The 14,769-nt window shown below is 48.7% G+C and overlaps 1 protein-coding gene across 2 annotated transcripts in view; it reads right to left on the bottom strand.

Moving 5' to 3' along the window:
• Positions 1–9,382: 9,382 nt before the first annotated feature.
• The window catches only part of Ajap1 (adherens junctions associated protein 1), a 124,250-nt gene continuing 118,863 nt past the window's right edge, over positions 9,383–14,769 (bottom strand). For both annotated transcript variants that reach the window (XM_070037187.1, XM_070037188.1), the window contains exon 6: positions 9,383–10,544. The gene's annotated coding sequence lies outside the window, so the exon portion shown is untranslated. The remainder of the gene's footprint in view (positions 10,545–14,769) is intronic.

Below are 14,769 nucleotides of genomic sequence, written 5' to 3'. Positions count from 1 at the left end.
AAAGGCACAAGTGTGGGAACCACAAGCCAGGATACAGTAAAGACACTTGCACACCTATGTTCATTGCTGCACTATGCACAATAGCCAAATCATGGTAACAACCCAGATGACCTACAATAGATGAGTGGATCCCAAAAATGTTTTCTATGCACAGGGGAATTTTACACAGCCACTAGAAAGAAATATTATGTCATTTGTAGGGAAATGCATGGACCTAGAACACTTCATGTTCAGTAAGGTAAGCCAAGCTCAGAGACACAAATGGTGCATGTTTTCTCTCATATGTGGAAGTAGATCTAATATACTCTGGAACATGGTGAATTTTACACGACTCTAGGCATTCACACACAGTGAGACCAAAGGAGGATGCTCTTAGGAGAGGAACACAAAGGCACAATACCTGTGTGCATCTGATCATATAAAATAATATTTATCAAAATAGACTCTAGAAAATGGAAACAAGATGTTTTTGTTTTCTTTGTTGCTGTTTTTGGTTTTCTTCCCCCTTTGTCTTGTTTGTTCATTCATGTGTCTTTGGGAGGGCAAGGAGGGAAACACAGAAATGGAGGGACAAAGGGTGAAGAAATGCAGCAGTGGAACTCACTAGACACTATGCTGAAAACGAACTATGTAACATATGGGCGGGGATGGGAGAGACAACTGTGAGAGATTGAGGGAAGGGGTGACATGGTCCATAAAGAAATGTCCTCATTACCTGACTTACGTAACTGTGACCCCTCTGTATATCACCTTTATAATAACCTAACAAGCAGAAAGAAAAGGAAAGAAAGAAAGTGTATAACATCTTCAAAATAGAAAAAAAAAAGTCAGAAGTGGAGCTGTGGCTCAAGTGCTAGAGTGCCAATCTTAATCGAAAAAGCTAAGGGACAGTGCTGAGGCCCCAAGTTTGAACCCCAGTACTAGCTTTAGAAAAGGAAAAAAACATGTGGAACAGTTTTACCTCGAAAGAAGAGCTACCGAGTTCCTTGCTCCCTAAAATACACTTGCCTGCCCTTCTTCTTCCTGGTGAAGACAGTGGCTTAAAGCGTGCCAGCCCCACAGACCCCCCTGCCCATGCTGGGGACAGAGGCCTAGCCAGCACCCGGGCCACGTTTCTGATGTGCTTGAATAGCTGGAGGCTCACCATGGGCATTCTGCCAAATTTCTCTAGCCATATTGAAGCCTGTATTTATTTCCTTGGCTTTAATTCAAAGACTGGAGCATTCTGCACTAGCAAATGGATAGTAGAAACCGACCCAATCCTTTCACTGGTGAACAAATTGAGTTTATTTTAATGGTATCCAGGCTGTTGATTTGTTTAAATCAGTTAAATGACCAAAGTAGTATTGTTTTTTTGTTTTTTCGTTTTTAATTCTGCTTGTTAAAGATGGTTACGCATCCCATCCGTCAAGGTGTCTGAGGGCATTCAGGCTCTCAGTGACTCGGGGCAGGTCCCTGGGCACCAGTGGTCATTTCAGCCATCGTCCAGAGAGCTCACCAATGAACAGAGGTTGAGAATGAGTGTGCAAAGCCAGACAAGGCATCACTCAAAGCATCACAGTGGGATGGAAGCTGAGGCGGCTGGGGGAGTCCAGGATGGAGCATGGGAGGGACCAGGTAAACTGACTACCTACTTCATAGTAAGCGAGGGGTGGGGCTAGCATGATGGCCCCAGGAGCCAATGGGAGAAGAAGGAGAGCTGGACCATTCTGGTCTGGATGGAAGGCTCTACCTCCAGCTGCCCAGCCAGCAAGTCTGTAGAGAGGTGTTGCCCTTGAAAGAAAAGGTGGCCGAATCTGACCTTCCCTGTTGATGAAGCCATGACTGTAGCTCTGAGCCTTCCTGTCTCCCTCGTCTCCCTTCCTCCCACCCATCGTCTCCTTCTTCCTCCCATCACCCCTCTTCTGCCCTCCCATCATCCCCCTCTTCTCTGTTATCATCCTCCTCCTCCCTTCCATTGTCCCACTCCTGGTGATTAACCTCAAGAAGGTTTTTCATACTAAAAGAAGTGGCTCACATTTCTGAACCTAGATCCTCAGGAGGCTGAGAGCTGAGGACTTCAGCTCAAAGTTGGCCCTAGAAGAGACTCTGATCTGCAATTATCCAGCAAATAGCCAGAACTGGAAGCATGGTTCAAGTGAGAAAGCCAAGTGAGAGCATGAGGCCTTGAGTTCAAGCTCCAGTACTGACCAGAAAAGAAGGAAAGGGAAGGAAAGAACAAAGAAACCTGCCTATCCTGGCAGCGCCTGAGCCTGGGCCTGAGTCTGGAGGACTTGGGGAGGAACAGATCAGGCTCAGCACCCCGCCCAAAGCTTAGCGGCCCTTCAAACGCCAGGGGACCCCTTTGTGACTTGTCTGTTCCATCTGGAAAATAGAACCAGTTGTGATGTACCTGGCCAGCCGACAGCTTGGTGATCGGCCATAGTAAAAGGTGCTGAGGGGGTAACGTTGATCAAGACAACGCATTGTATTCACAAACTGCTTTGTTAAATGGCAGCCCCTTTGTAACAACTACTTAAGAATAATCATATAAATAAATAAACGTGCTTAGCAAAGATGCAATGAACAGGCCTGGGTTGAGCCCTTTGGCTTCCTGAAATGGGCACATATCAGCCTTGCTTTCTTACAGAGCCTGAAGATCCCACTGGCTCAGGGACAGGAAAATCTCCACGGCTCAGAGCTCCCTTGAGGGCTCTTCCTGGAAATCCACAACCTTGGCCGCTCACGGGGAGCGGATGAAGCCCAACACCCTCCGGGATATCCGTGGGGACTCTGCCATCGTGCCGTCACTCTTTGGGACTGGATGATTCTTACTTAGAGGTCACTCTGCGTCCTAAAGGTGCTTATCAGCACACTATCCACCTGGTGCTGGTGGCGACCCCTGGGCCAGCTCTGACCCCCAGAAACATCTCAGTGTAGAAAGGGGTCAGCCCTATTGAGAACCCCTGGACTGGAGCCAGAGACCTCACCACATCTAACCTGCCTGGCCACACATAGCCTGTCTGGAAGCGGCCAGAGCTGGATTTGCGTTCTACTAATAGGTGTTCAATGTGGCCCCCAAGTCTGGTCACTCAGGTCCTTTGGAATTTCCTATCCTGGTCCAGAGGCACAGCTGTGACCCTAGAGGCCTCTGTGGGAACTTTTGCTGACTTTACACTGTTTGTTAAAAAGCCATGAGACTCTCCACTCCTGCATCTGCTGACACATCGCTGGCTGCAACGCGGTGGAATCCTTCTTTCTGTTTAACCCAGGCTCTGCTTTGACCAGCCCAAGGCCGGAACACCCAAGACCTGAGAATGTGTTTTCACCATTGGACTGGGCATTGTTAACTGCTCAGAGACTACACACAGCAGAAACACAATCTTAGACTATAAACTATGGCATATGAACATGAACGCTTATATTCTTAGGACATTTCAGATAAATCACTGAAAAATGAAAAAGTAAATAAATAGCATTTTTTCCAAAAAAAGAGAAAAGGCCTTGTGATGTTGTAGCCTAAACTCATGGTGATTTTTTCCCATATATATATATATATATATGTATATATATATATATATACACATATATATATAAAATATATATATGCATACATAGACATATGTATATACTTATATACATATATATGCATCTATATATACATATATATTTAGTAGCAATATCAGAGTACTAAATATACATAAGAAAGTTGATATGTGTTGCATTTACAATGTTTTCCAAATACATAGCTTTGAAATACAGAAATAACTTCAGGCCAAAAGTTCACCTGAAGGAAATTACACCTTTCCCTCCCTCAACCGTATTGTGTTGCTTCTGTTTATTAACATAATTATGATAAGCATTTATGGAAAATTACAACATTAAACTCCAATAATTTAACCGTTTTAGAAGAGGTCGAACAAATACATCCACTGAGATAAGTATAGGTGTGTGGACATGTCCCAAAGGGCCTTTGTTTTTCTTTTGTAAAAGAACCAGCATTTCATGTCAATGTATGGTTAACAGTTTATTGTATCAGAAAGTAATTTAGGTAAATCAAAATAAACCTGGCTTTGCTCTACATGAGTAAATCGGGCTCTGGAACAGTCCACTTAAAACCTGTGAATACACACATGGGACACAGAACCCATGGCCACATAACTCCTGTGGTTCTGTGGGAGAGCCGGGTAGGCAGAACACCAAACAGGCCTTGGCTTTCAATGCATGCCCTGAGAGCTGGTGAGATGGATTGAAATGAAGTGGTCCTGCTCCTCACACCCACCTTTCTAGGATAGGGGGAGAGATGCCTCCTCCATCCAATGAGATGGATATTCCTATAAGCACTCTGACCTCTGCCACCCCAGTGTCCAGTCCAGAGCTGCCCAACAGCTGACACTTGACCATGTGAAAGCCATGTGTACAGTTGGCCAACTGGTCTACCTAATCATAGACAAGCTTCCCTGACGAGCTTAGTCAATGATAAACTGACCAACATGAATTCAAAGCCTTTGAATAGACTAAGTATTGGAGACAGGTCCACTGGGCACGTGAGCTAGAGTAGTCTCCAGAGGGGTGTCTGTCACCTGTCCCCACACTCCCAACATTTAACTAAATTGCCACCAAATTAAACAATGATAGAAGGTGTCAGATGTTTTCCTTCTGTTTGGTTATTAGTGCTTTTTCCCCCTTTCATTTTTCTTAAGACAGGCTCTCACTATGTAACCTAGCCTGGCCTTGAATTCATAACCCTCCTGCCTCATTCTCAGAGTGCTTGGATTGCAGGTGTGTGCCACCATGCCCGGCAGCTTTTGGCATTTTGTAAATGTTTGTAGGAAGTTCATATTCTCTTGAGGGGTAAGGAAAATGTAAACGACTTAAAAGTATTATCATTGCATGGCCTTTAAACTGCTCCTGACTGTGCTTTCATTTCCTGGGTCTGACGTGTGAGGGGTGTGACTGATCAGTAGCCCAGGAAGACTGATCTTCCGACCCATTCATTGCTTACAAATTATATTTCAATGGTAAGTTAAATAAACTTAACCAACAAGGTCGCCGAAGTTCACATGAGGCTATGTGTGGCTGGTCTACTTTATACTTAGCTTTCTGTTTTGGGGTTGTTGGGGGTTTTTTTGGTCCTAAGGCTTGAACTCAGGGCCTGGGCACTGTCCCCTGAGCTCTTTTGCACAAGGCTAGCACTCTATCACCTTGAACCTCAGCTCCACTTTTGAGTGGTTAGTGGGAGATAAGAGTCTCATAAGGACTTTTCTGCCCTGGCTGGCTTAGAACTACAATCCTCAGAGTAGCTAGGGTTATAGGCATGAACCCCCGGTACCCAGCTTAAATAGTTTTAAATGGGGTGCAGTCTGTCCTGCCCTCACACAGCCAAATACATTTTCTAGTAATGTAGGGAAAAGAAGGATTTCAATGAGGCTGCAGGAGAGATTCCCAAACCTAAACTTCTCTGGTTCTTTAAGAAAGAAGTGAATGGATGCCTTATACACCACAGAGCCTCCCTCATCGCCGCAGCCAGTACATCTGTGCAGACTACGCGTCAGGATAAGCCAAGACTGCCGGATGACAAGAGCCTGGCTCATTTCTGTGGGCCACGCTGTTTACGCTGGGTAGCAAACAAACAATCAAAACAAAAATAAAAACAGTATGGCAGAGCAAGTTGACGAACCGCTCCCAAGTAACCATTCCAGAATGACATGAATCATGGCATGTGTTGCAATAACTGCTTACTTAAAAGCAGATGTTGTATGAGAAAGACAGGAATAAGCATGCTCTGTGTTGGGGGGGGGGGATTTTGGAAAGGCAGCTGCCTCTGGAGACCAGGAGGACTGGCATCCAGTGTTTCTGTCCCCCGTCGGTGACTCTCTGCTCTGCGGCCCCCTAGTCCTCCTTGAACTTGGTTGACCTGCTGGAGACCTGGCCCAGGCAGGGTGGGGGAGGGAGCATGAAGAAAGGCTGACCCTGAGACGGGGCTTTGGGGCAGGCAAGTCCACCCCCACTTCTGCTTCCCCTTTGGCCTCACCCTTACGACAGTGATGGAGGAGATCTTTGGAGAGCCAGGTAGAGCTGTTGGTATTGCCTGGGGCACATATCCCCTGGAACTGCACTGCATTTCTACTCAAAGGGTGGGCTAAGGTGGCTTTGCTCTATTCAAGCCCAGACCGCCCCTCAGAAAGCCAGGGATGACTTCCTAGGAAATAAAGGGCTAATACAAGGTAATGGATGCAGACAGCATCCATATTCCTCCTTGCTCTGCTGTTCCTCTAGCCTGTCTGCCTCTCTGTCTCTCCTCTCCATTACTTGGTGGGCCTCTTTGGTAATTATCTGTCTTCTCTGACCATAGGGCACAGAGCTATAGGAACAGAGATGTCCTTCTTGCCCTCAGCAGTGTAGACACCATGGCAGAAGTCCTACGTGTACTTGGTGAGTGAGCAGATTGGAGTAGGGATCAGCCAATCACGGGAGAGTTCTTTCTCCTCCATCTACCCATGACATTGGTATCTCCCTGAAGAACTCACAAGCCAAAACAAGAATGGCTCCACTGGTCAGGACCTGGGTGTCTTCTCCCACAATGACCTGAAGGCCATGTGTGTGGGACGCAGCTCAGAGGAGCATCGGGGAATGCTGTGATCTCAGTGAGACAGGGTGAGTGATGATCCACAGATGGGCAAGGGAAGGTGTGTCCTGGCGCCATTTTGAAGTGAATGTCTGGGAAGACCTGGCCTGACTGTTGAAGGGCTGTGGGTTCTAGTCTCAGCCTTATTTCCCTGTCTTATCTCTAAAAGTATGGCCTCAGCTCAGTTTCCCAAGCTTCAGAAGATCCGGAATCATCTGGGAGCAGAGGCAGAAAGATGGAGTCTTACTCCATGGCCAAGGGCGTCAGCGCAGAGGCCTTCAAAGGCCATGTGTTCATTTCATGGTTCGACTATTGGCTGGGCCATCGCCACAGAATGTGGCTGAAGACAAAGCGTGCAAGGAAGGCTCTGACTGGTGTTGGCAATGGGCTGTGAGCGATACTGCATAGTAGGAAGGGAGAACTTAAGATGACGGGAGCAGAAGCGATGGCTGGCATGTGGGTGGTCAACTTCGGAGTCAGTGAGGTCTCTAAGTATGAAACCCCCAAGGGGGACCCCTAAGAATTGAATGCAGAAGTCCACTGGGGGTCCAAGAACAGGAAGGACCAAAAACACTTAGAGGAACCCAGGGGCCTGTCCTTCCAATGGCGGGAGGTCACTGTGCAGGCCCCCACAGCCCCTGCCTTCCCAGGGTGTCACGGTGAGTGCATGCTGTATGGGAAGGCTGCCCACCAGGAGGGCAGTGGGTGACATGTGCCCTGCTCTGTCATGGGCTTGTGCTCAGGTGGAAAGGGTCTGGATGTTTCTCTTGCCTTTCATACCTGCCATTTGGACCAGGAGCAATTGTATCCCTCTTGTGGCTACGTGTGAGTGAAGGTTGGAAGTGACTAAGCCTAGAAGTGAACTTGACCATAGGATAACATGGCTTCCAAGAGCCAAACACTGACTTCAGAAGCTGCCTCAGGCATGTGTGATGGATAGAAAGAGGGGACAACCAACGTGGATACGAATTTGAGGACCTGACCATCATGTCACGCATGCCCACTTTATGTGCTTTTCACAAGGAGAAAGGAAGCCAAAGCAAATGTAAAGGCCAGAGTTTGTGAGGACATACATGGGTGGCTGAAATCTAGAGGTCCAGGTGAGAAGTGGGGGTGCTTGGGACTCAGGCCCCACCCACGCTGCTGAAGGAAGGACTGCTCCCCTCCACTCACCAGGCCCAGAACATGCTGGGCCTTGCACACCAGCCTGACTGTGAGACCCTGAGCTGCAGGGACCCGCTCATCACTGATGGAGGTCGGGGGTGGGGTGCAGATTACAAGACTGTGCATTTTAGGTGTCATCTCTTCTTCTGTAGACATGTTTTCAGTTGAGGGGTGGGAGAGGTGAGACAAAAAGGGAAAGAGTAAAACAGTACATTCTCACACTCACCCCGCCATCCCAGGAAAAGGCAGCCTCGACTGGTTTTAGCAGGCGTCAGAACTCTGGGGTCTAGCATTCACACATTTCCTTGTCTAGGGATTGTACCTGTGTGGTCCCTGGGCCTCTTTTAACTTCCCTCCAAAGCCCAGTGTCTCAGGGACTCTGCAAAGAGGGCCAAGCACCCTGAGCGCAGTCTGTGTCCAAAGGCAGGGCTGGGAGCTTCCTGAAATGACACCACAGATACCAGTAGGCTTTTTGCCATCGCCTCCTTTCCAGCTGTGCTTGCTCTGGAGCTCAGAACACCCAAGCCACCACTTGCTGAACACAGATGGTCCTCAGCTCGTACCTGGACTGGCCTGTGCTCACCTAGTCAGGGAGGCCCCAGAGCCCACCACTGGTGGGAGAGGAGGGAGTTTCATGTGACAGGTGAGGCTGAGACCATGGAGGCCCCTGGACCAGTTCCAGGAACCCAGAGATGGTCAAATGCCAGTGCCTGGTGTCTGCGTTGTCTTTGTAAGTCCCAAAGCTTTGGAGGAAAAAAGATAAGACAGAAAGCCAACCCTGCAAGCACTTCCCGAAGTTTTCATCAAGGCCGTGACTACGTATCTCAATATAATCATAGTAGGAAAGCAATGTTCTCCCCTCCGTGGGTGCCTCTCTACCAGCAGGTATTTGGGGAGGTACAAAAGCAAACTTCTCAAGCATACTTCAAGGTGCTTCTGAGGGCAACTGAGTCCCACAGAAGAATCAGACCTTTGGCAATCTAAGAAGGAGTGGCAAGCCGAGGTGTCTCCTGGGCTCCTGAGCCTGAACTCAGGCTGCAGACACATTCTCTCCATCTGTCCACATGGACCACTCGTGAAACCAAAGTAGCACTTGGCCGCACCGGAGGAACACGTTCTCTGGAGACTGATCAACACCTACATTTGATCTGGGTTTCTGCTGCTCTCAAGGAGAGAGGGGCAGGCTGAGAGATGGACCCCCTAGTTCCCTTACGATGCTCCCTGGACACAGGGTGTTCTGATGAGAAGGGGCTGGGGAGGGAGCTGTCCCCCTGGAGCACAGCAGCTTCTAACAGTGGATTTGGTGAGGATTCTCAGAACTAAGGGTTCCTGCTTCCCTGGCAGGACTCTGGACAATAAAACCCAACAGTGAGCTCACAGGATTTGACAAGAGGGTGCCATTTCCACTGGCATTTGGTCATTCGTGGGCTCAAGAAAAAGCACGCTGTCTGCCCATGGATGGGGGGCAGGACATGCAGAGGCAGCCGCGGCCCAGGAGAGGCAGAGCAGGAGCTGCCTGGGCTTTGAGTGCAGAACCGTGGGGTTCACCTCCCAACATACAGGAGCCCCCGTGCGTTCCTGAGTGCTCTCCTGACACATGCACACACGGTGTACGGATATATTTCCTTTAATGTTTGGAACTGGAAAATCTCTTTAATTCAGTCTACGCTTGTATAACACAAATGTTCGAGAATCCACCACCCACCCAACCTGGTGCTCAGGCCCGCCTGTCGGCAGCCAGCGACGGAAGCGTTCACGTGGCTGTTAGGTAGCAGCTTCCAGCAAGTAAATGAAGAAAGGTAACATTTATGCAGGTGTGCGTATACATATATATAGAAAATTGTGGCATCCTTAATTCCGGCCCAAGGTTAAGAAAGCATTCACTTGGGTATCACTCAGGAAACATCTGGCAGACACAAGATGTCACTGAAGAGGCACATCATCTGATGAAGCCGCCCCCAGGGATGACACATCAGGTTACTAGGAAGAAGAACGAATATGCTCACCTGTGGAACTGTATCTCCAATAGATGCGTATAGATGCGGGTGTGCAGGTGTGTGTGTGTGGTGTGTGTGTGTGTGTGTGTCTGCAGGTGTGTGTGGCTGTATGTGGCATGTGTGTGAGCTGCGTGGCCAAAGTAGAAAACACCAGTTTATTCTGTTCGTACTAAGCAAGTTAAATAAATCAGATTTTTTTTGTAACCTATAACACAATTCTTTCATTTTTTTTTAAAAAGGAACATTGAAGATCTTCAAAAATTGCTACAGTACAAAAAAAGTGTATGTGTGTATATGTGTGTCTCTGTTGGTATTTATATATTTATATATGTATAATAACCAGAAATAGTGACTCTATCGGAAGATTCCCACCCCTGTTTTCTGTGAAATTTCTACGCGTGGTCCGCTTGGCTCCAGCTTGCAGCCAAGCTTTGGGGTCAGATCATGGCACATAATGGCATTATTGGCATGGGTTCAGAATCGTGGTACAAATTCCAGACGTCAGGTATCCTTCCTTCTGTCCTTTTTGCTTGGTCTCCGTGGCTCTCTGACTCCAGTCCCCTCCTTGCATTTCTTCTTTCTGTTCTCCAAAGAAAACTCCAGGAGGAGGCGGCGGCCCATAGGCATGAGCATTTGTACAAAAATATATTTTGCCTAGAGTGTCCCGCTCTGTGAGTTTTCTGCCGGCAAACAGAATGGCAGCTTCCCTTAGATAGTCTAGTTTTAGGTTTTGTATTTTTGTTTTGTTTTGTTTTTACAGGTTCACCAACGGGATCCTGTGTGGAAAGAAGAGAAGAAGACGTTAGAAGATGGTCGGGGAAGGGAGGGCAGGGCCCTGGCACGGGGAGCCTTGAGGCTGCGCAAAAAGCCCACTTGCTCTCCATAGCCATTAGCTGGCACCAACATGGCCTCGGGAGGCACAGAATGCCTTGGAGGATGAACTGGCCAGCAAAAAATGCAGTGGACAATGGGAATTCTGGGCCAGGAAGTGGGATGTGACCCCAGCCCGTGACAGGGATCTGTAGAACTTTGACCTAAGAAGATGCTACACTGGCCATCTCTACTACCCCATAGGAGGAACCACAACAGTCGTCTGGTGTATCTGTCTGTCTGTCTTTCTGTCTCCACCACCAGCAGGAGGCTCACTGATGCTAGCACTCTTAAGGGATCAATACATCTAATGGACGGTACCTTACTGAAGAGCAAGCAAGGACCCTGTCTGAGAGGGCCTGGTCAGCCGTCTGCAGCCACCTTCAGCAGGTCCTATGGGTGGTGCTGTGACTGAGAGCTCCTAAGAGCACACCACTAGAATCAATGATGGGCCTGGTTGAAGGTGTCACCAAGTTCTCTGTGGATTCCTCCTGCCCTACTGACTTGGGGAAACTGAGGGGTGAAGCTCCTGGGCAGAGAGCACCTACAGGCTCCAGGTCACATGCTAAGAACAGCCACGAAGGCTAGGGACCCCTGCAGTGTGTTCATGAACAGCACAGGTACAGCATAGATCACTGACCTGTGCCAAAGCCAAGCCTTGACATGTCTGTCCATCCAACCAGGGGCAGGTAAGGAGGATGGCCTCTCTGGGGAACCTAGCCTGGACATCAGAGGCTGGACCCTGGGATGCCGATTCACCTGTCCCACTACCCCAAAGGCTGTCTGTGAGGCTGAAAGGGAAATTGCCCCTGTGGGCCCCGTGTCACCTTCCTAAAGAAATGGGACGTCCTGTCCAATCCACACTGGACCCCTCTCGCTAACCTTACTGCTGCTGCTCCTAACCCAGCCTCCACCCATGCATCCCTCCCAACCTTCTAGAATGGGGCAGAGAGGGGTCTGAAAGAACGAAGTAATTTAGCACACACAGAACTATCCCTCCTGCACACGTGCCTTCCTTAGAGTTTTCCAAAGTTAGAAAACGGGGCACAAGTGCTGTATTGTTCCACTCAGATGAGCCACGTGGAGTCGAGGGATTCATGGAGACGAGAAGAGGAGGGGAAGGGTCTGGAGGGGTGGGGCAGGAGGGGGATGGAGGGGCAGGGCTGGAGGAACAGAGCCGGAGGAGGGATGTGAGGGGCAGGGCTGGGAGCAGAGCCAGAGGTGGGGATGTGAGGGGCGGGGCTGGAGGGGCCAGGGTCCGGAGGCCCTGGGTGGAGGCAAGCTGCAGGTGGACCAGGGCTGCGGGCTTGGTCATGGAGCTGTCCCTGCCCCATGGTGCAAATGGACTCCACGTGAACTTACAAAAGGTAAAAATGGCAAGCTTTGCTATATCCATTTTTCCAGTTAAATTTAAGTGATGCAAGTGGGGTCTTTCTAGTGGCTTATACCTGAAGGGTTAAAGTACTAAGAGCAGCAAATTCTGTCTAGCAGAGCAACACGTGGTGGTAATCCAAACACCTGGTTGGTTGTTTGCCTTTATAAGCCCTGCAAATCTTTAGCTCAGGGCTCTCCTCCTAGGCTCCACGGTGTCAGAGTGTAGGCCGAGGCCCGAGCTGCAGCCCATCCAAATAAAACCTTAAAATATCTGTAAAGTCTGATTCTTGGTGGTCTTCTTGGTGGAGGGTGTCCTGCAACCTGAACACAACATATTAGTGGGGGCTCATCCGGGATCCCCCCACAGACGCCCAAGACCTCAGACTCCGAAGGGAAAACAGAGCTGTCAAATTTGTCTTTTCCTGTCATTCGTCTGTTTGTGTGTTTTCCTTTCATTTTTCTTTGTGAGGATGGCCACTCCAATTCGTATTGTGTAAAGGATTGTCGAAGCAGACGCACTTGCACGACAACCCTGGAGGAACTGGGAGACGTCCCAGATCCTCTTTTGAGGGGGGGTCCTTGGAACCCCACCATGAGAACTGTGGGGCATGAGTCGGTTCAGTTTTGGGCCAGAACTGACCAAGATGGCCTCCTAACTGAGGCCCAACTTGCCCACTGTGGGTCTGCTCCTTCTGCTTCCCCGCTACAGGAGTCAGCAGACCAATTTGGGAGATCTCCACTTCGTAAGCTTTTTTTAAACTGTCAGGCCTGTGTGTCTTTTGTTTGTACTGTTTATTGTGTTTTGGACTGTACAACTGATGGGAAACCATGGGCACTATCCATCTAGCCCCCTAGACTTACAAAAAGAAACTAAGAAAGAGGAAAAGAAATTGTACCTCCCGGTTTTTCAGGGAGATAACTTGGAAGAAGAAATGTTTCCTCCCCCATACTTCCCTTCTCAGGTTCCTCTGCATAGCCTGAGAATGATCAAGAGGAGGAGAGAGCTATAGAACCAGCAGCCAAACCTTCGGCACCTGCCCTTAAAGTTTCTGAGGGGCTAGTCACTTGATGACGCCGTGGGATCAACCCCCCTTCTAATGCAGCTGTTTTGCCCTTATGCACCGTAGGTCCTGTGGATGCGGATGGTCAACAGCAACCCCAGTATTGGCCATTTTCTACCAGTGATCTATACAATTGGCGGACCCAAAATGCCCCCTTTTCTAAGAAACCCCAGGAATTCATTTGCTTGAAACTATTCTCTTTACTCATCAGCCCACTTGGGATGATTGCAGTCAGCTTTTACAGGTCCTTTTTACCACCAAAGAGAGAGAGTGTATCCAAGAGGCAGCCCAGAAACATATCCCTGGCCACACAGGAGCGCCCATCACGGATCCTGCCCTGATCGCTGCCTATTTTCCTGAGATCTAACCAACATAGGACTACAGTACGGTTGAAGGTAGGGAACGACTCCTTGTCTACTGCCAGGCTCTGTTGGCAAGTCTCAAGGCAGCAGCTCGCTGACCTACTAATATGGCCAAGGTTTATGATATAAGACAGGGAGGAAGTGAAAGTCCGGCAGCATATCTTGAGCAGCTCATTGAAGCTTTTAGTCAATATACCCCATATGATCTTGAGACCCAGGAGTCGGCCTATATAAATCAAGCTGCACCAGATATAAAGTGAAAGTTGCAGGCTCTAGACAGACTTGGTGAAAAGTCTATTAGGGATCTAGTAGCCATGGTGGAAAAGGTTTACAATAAGAGAGAGACAGAGGAGCAAAGACAGGAAAGGAAGGACAGAGAACGTGAAATTGAGCGTGAAAAGAGAGACCGGGCCAAGGAAAAGAGGCCAGACTTGTTGGACTCGCCACTATCACATGCCGAGAATACCTGGTTCACAGACAGCAACAGTTTCATTCGAGATGGAAAATGGTATGAGGGCGCAGCAGTCACCACGGACACTGAGATAGTGTGGGCAGAAGCACTCCCCCAGGGAATGTCTGCACAAAGAGCAGAACTAGTGGCACTAACAAAAGCCCTACAGATGGGAAAAGGGAAGAGACTAAACATGTACATGGACAGTAGGTATGCTTTTGCCACCGTGCATGTCCATGGAGCCATTTACCAAGAGAGGGGGCTGCTGACAGCTGAGGGAAAGACTATTAAAAACAAATAAGAAATTTTAAGCCTCATCCAGGCCTTATGGGAACCAGCAAATATTGCCATTATGCATTGCCCTGGCCATCAAAAGGGAACTGATTCAATAACCAAAGGAAATAACTTGGTCGATCAGGCAGCTAAGGAGGCGGCCCTCCAGCCCAGAGCGGAAGTACTGACTCTAGTAGACCCAGGGCCACGAGCTTTGCCTCCTGAGCCTCAGTACTCCCAAGAAGACTTGGAGTGGATAAAGAAAATTCCCATGGCCTATAAACCCCCGGACAGAGAAGGAAACAAAGACTGGTGAAAAACTGGTGAGGGGAAACTTACCTTGCCACAAAGATTGGGCAAGGGGATTCTTAAGAGAATCCATTGGGTCTCTCACATGGGAACCCAAAGAATGCAGGACTTGCTCCGACACTCGGAAGTATAAATTAGGCCAGGAAATCAACTCATTGAGGACATTGTTAAAAATTGTAGCCTGTCAGCTCACCAATGCCCCCAATCAACCGGTTACAAAAGGAGCTCGCCTCCGTGGAGCTAGGCCAGGTGTGTATTGGGAAGTAGACTTCACAGAAATTACAACTGGAAAATTTAGATA

This window comes from Dipodomys merriami, unplaced genomic scaffold, assembly GCF_024711535.1.
Source record: "Dipodomys merriami isolate MVZ:Mamm:240054 unplaced genomic scaffold, mDipMer1.0.p SCAF_28, whole genome shotgun sequence".
Classification (NCBI taxonomy): domain Eukaryota; kingdom Metazoa; phylum Chordata; class Mammalia; order Rodentia; family Heteromyidae; genus Dipodomys; species Dipodomys merriami.
The sequence above is the reverse complement of the archived record's forward strand: the minus strand, read 5'-3'. Positions and strand labels throughout refer to the sequence as shown.